This window comes from Ovis aries, chromosome 14, assembly GCF_016772045.2.
Source record: "Ovis aries strain OAR_USU_Benz2616 breed Rambouillet chromosome 14, ARS-UI_Ramb_v3.0, whole genome shotgun sequence".
Lineage (NCBI taxonomy): Eukaryota > Metazoa > Chordata > Mammalia > Artiodactyla > Bovidae > Ovis > Ovis aries.
The window spans coordinates 59,847,164-59,851,265 of NC_056067.1; the positions used below are offsets into that span (position 1 = coordinate 59,847,164).

Sequence of the window (4,102 nt, forward strand, 5' to 3'; positions counted from 1 at the left end):
GCTAACGATTCTGTTAAGAGAATGCACTGGTCATAGCAAACGCCTGTCAACTACAAAGTGGCATTGACCAAGAGCAGTGCCAGTGACTGAACAACAAAGGCGTTTGCCATCTGCCTCTATGGAGAGTGAACCCCATGCTCCTATAGTTGTTGCCCTTCAACAGCTGTGGAGTGAGGCACTCCATGCTCCAGGGAATCTGGTGAGATGGGTCTTTAGACAATTGGATTTTAAAAAAAATGTTTTTAGGAACAGATTTTATGGTCTCTATCATTGCATCTCCTCCTATCTAGAGAAGCACTAAATCCCTTTATGGTGACATCATATCCTCATGACTAACAAAAAATCTTTTGTAAAATAAGTGCTTCATGGTATTTAACTTCCCATTCACCAAAACCTTGTATATTGACCTTCCCCACTGCCGTTTGAAGCAGTCTCTCAGAGCTATCTGAGATGCTGCCTCCTGGGCTACAGTCCTCATTTTGCCCTCATTTTGTTTGGTGCCATCCTAAAATGTTCTCTCTAAGAAAGCAAAGGTTTTAGAAATTATCACTGGTATTTATGCTCCCCAATCTATAAAATGCTAATATAAAAGTCAGTTCTTGGCAGGTAAGGTGTCCTCCCAGGAGAGGCAGCATGGCTCCAGCATTCGTGAACAGCAACATCCAGTCTGGGAAGGTGGTCGTGTTCATCAACCCAACCTGCCCCTACTGCAGAAGGACTCAGAAGCTCCTCAGATAACTGCCCTTCAAACAAGGGCTTCTGGAATTTGTTAATATCACAGCCAATGGCGACACCAATGAGATACAAGATTACTTGCAACAGCTCACAGGAGCCAGAACGGTACCTCGGGTCTTCATTGGTAAACAGTGCATAGGTGGATACACTGATCTAGTAAATATTCACGAGAGAGGGGAACTGTTGACATCGATAAAGCAAATCAGAGCTCTGCAATAATTACAGAGCAGATCCAGGCTGATATCCCCCTTGAAGACTGGATGGCATTGCCGATAATGATAGCAGTTCCTGGAGGATGGACCTGGGGCAACTTTACCCAGTCACAGCAACTGTTTACTTAAAATTTGTAAATATGTTCACCTCAATAAAAAGGGACACGCACTTTGGGAGGCCAAAAACAACTTCTTTTGACTATTAAAAATGGACCAACTTGCCAAAAAACAAAAACAAAAACAAAACAGTCAATTCTTGGTTGCTGAAGGAAAGTAGGAAGTGTGTTTTCAGTAAAGAAGGTATGAGGAATGGAATTGCATTTTGTGAAGGGAAAAGGAAGTAAGCCTGACTTACAGGTGGCTTTTTGGGATGGAAGAACAAAGTAATGGGTACAGAAAGTGATAAGGTTTGTGAAAAGTGAACCATGAGAAGTGAGTTTTGTACATGGTTTAAAATAAGTGTAAAATAAATTTAATTGTTTGCCTTTTAAATAAAGTAAAATTTATTTAGCTTTGAATTTTGCTTTTCTGTCTGTTGCAAAACTTGAATTTAGCTTTTCTGTCAGTTAAGATGACACCTTTTCTTCAGATGGTGAACTGCATTTGATAACAGATCTAAATTTCTTTATCTCTTAAATGATCTGTTCTGAAATCTTTTACTGTTACTTTAGCTATATGAAAAGCTATTGTTTCACAATGACCTATAATCCTATCTGACTGAGAGTGCTAAACCTTTTTGATATTTGTTGACAAAACTTCCTAAGTCATTGTAATGAAGAACTTGATTTCTAGCTGACTTTGGGATGCTTCAGAGGGCCCTGAAACACCCCAAAGAGAGATGTTACACCAGTCAGCTCATGTTCTGTACAGAATGACATGGGAAGTATTGTCAAGTGAGGAATAAGTCTCGGGTTATATTGTATGGAAAATGTTACTAATATAGATATCGTAGAAACCATATGGTGCTTCTAAAATTCTGATATGTTTGGGTAAAATGTTATCAGGCATAATTCTAATTACTATCACAACATACCGTCATAGCACTAATTAAGTTTCGCAAGAATACTTGCTCTTCAAGAAGATGTACAGAAAGGACTTTCGGATAAATACCACTTTCTAAACTGGGTAAGGATTCTAATGGAAAACCTAATGACTTCACAAAGCTTAACAGAAGGACTGATGAATATGCTTATAACTTTTATGGTTTGTATCTGAAAAATTGCTGGTTAGAATAAGTGTTTTCCAGGTGTAAGGAAAAAATACCTTCCCCTGAAATTAATTATGACAGCAATTTGGGAAAATTATATTTTATACACAAATTGAAACATTTCTCTTTTCTCTCTATTTGAATGCTTCTGGAATGCAAAAGTAGGAAGTCAAGAAACACTTGGAGTAACAGGCAAATTTGACCTTGGAGTACAGAATGAAGCAGGGCAAAGGCTAACAGAGTTCTGCCAAGAGAAAGCACTGGTCATAGCAAACACCCTCTTCCAACAACACAAGAGAAGACTCTACACATGGACATCACCAGATGGTTAACACCAAAATCAGATTGATTATATCCTTTGCAGCCAACGATGGAGAAGCTCTATACAGTCAGCAAAAACAAGACTGGGAGCAGACTATGGATCAGATCATGAACTTGTTATTGCCAAATTCAGACTGAAATTGAAGAAAGTAGGGAAAACCACTAGACCATTCAGGTATGGCCTAAATCAAATCCCTTATGACTATACAGTAGAAGTGAGAAATAAATTTAAGGGACTAGGTCTGACAGATAGAGTGCCTGATGAACTATGGACGGGGGTTCATGGCATTGTACAGGAGACAGGAATCAAGACCATCCCCAAGAAAAAGAAATGCAAAAAAGCAAAATGGCTGTCTTAGGAGGCCTTAGAAATAGCTGTGAAAAGAAGAGAAGCGAAAAGCAAAGGAGAAAAAGAAAGATATACCCATTTGAATGCAGAGTTCCAAAGAATAGCAAGGCTAGATAAGAAAGCCTACTTCAGTGATCAGTGCAAAGAAATAGAGGAAAACAATAGAAGGGGAAAGACTAGAGATCTCTTCAAGAAAATTAGAGGTACCAAGGGAACATTTCATGCAAAGATTGGCTCAATAATCACTGGACTTGAAGCAGTTGATCAATTATATAGCTTGATATGTGATCAGTGATTGTAATAATGTTATTCTAGATATAGGAGTAACTTCCCATTCCAGATGTTCAAGCTGGATTTAGAAAAGGCAGAGGAACCAGAGATCAAAATGCCAACATCTGCTAGATCATCAAAAAAGCAAGCGTTCCAGAAAGACATCTACTTCTGCTTTATTGACTATGCCAAAGCCTTTGATTGTGTGGATCACAACAGACTGAGGAAAATTCTTTAAAAATGGGAATACCAGATCACCTGACCTGCCTCCTGAGAAATCTGTATGCAGGTCAAAAAGCAACAGTTAGAACTGGACATGGAACAACAGACTGGTTCCAAATTGGGAAAGGAGTACGTCAAGGCTGTGTATTGTCACCCTGCTTATTTAACTGATATGCAGAGTACATCATGCAAAATGCAGGGCTGGAGGAAGCACAAGCTGGACTCAAGATTGCTGGGAAAAATATCAATAATCTCATATATGCAGATGACACCACTCTTATGGCAGAAAGTGAAGAAGAACTGAAGAGACTCTTGATCAAAGTGAAAGAGGAGAGTGAAATGGCTGGCTTAAAGCCCAACATTCAGAAAACGAAGATCATGGCATCTGGGCCCATCACTTCATGGCAAATAGTTGGGGAAACAACGGAAACAGTGAGAGACTTTTGTTTTGAGGGTAGAGGGCTCCAAAATCACTGCAGATGGTGACAGCAGCCATGAAGTTAAAAGACACCTGCTCCTTGGAATAAAAGCTGTGACCAACCTATACAGCATATTAGAAAGCCGAGACGTTACTTTATTAAAAAAGGTCCATGTAGTCAAAGCTATGGTTTTTCCAGTAATCATGTATGGATGTGAGAGTTGGACTATAAAGAAAGCTGAGTGCTGAAGAATTGATGCTTTTGAACTGTCATGTTGGACAAGACTCTTGAGAGTCCCTTGAGCTGCAAGGAGATCAAATCAGTCAATACTAAAAGAAATCAGTCCTGAATATTTATTGGAAGGACT

The 4,102-nt window shown here is 39.2% G+C and overlaps 1 pseudogene; it reads left to right on the forward strand.

The window, feature by feature from the left end:
- The first annotated feature begins 633 nt into the window (after positions 1-633).
- On the forward strand, positions 634-954 carry LOC114118044 (glutaredoxin-1-like; annotated as a pseudogene).
- The last annotated feature ends 3,148 nt before the right edge of the window (positions 955-4,102 follow it).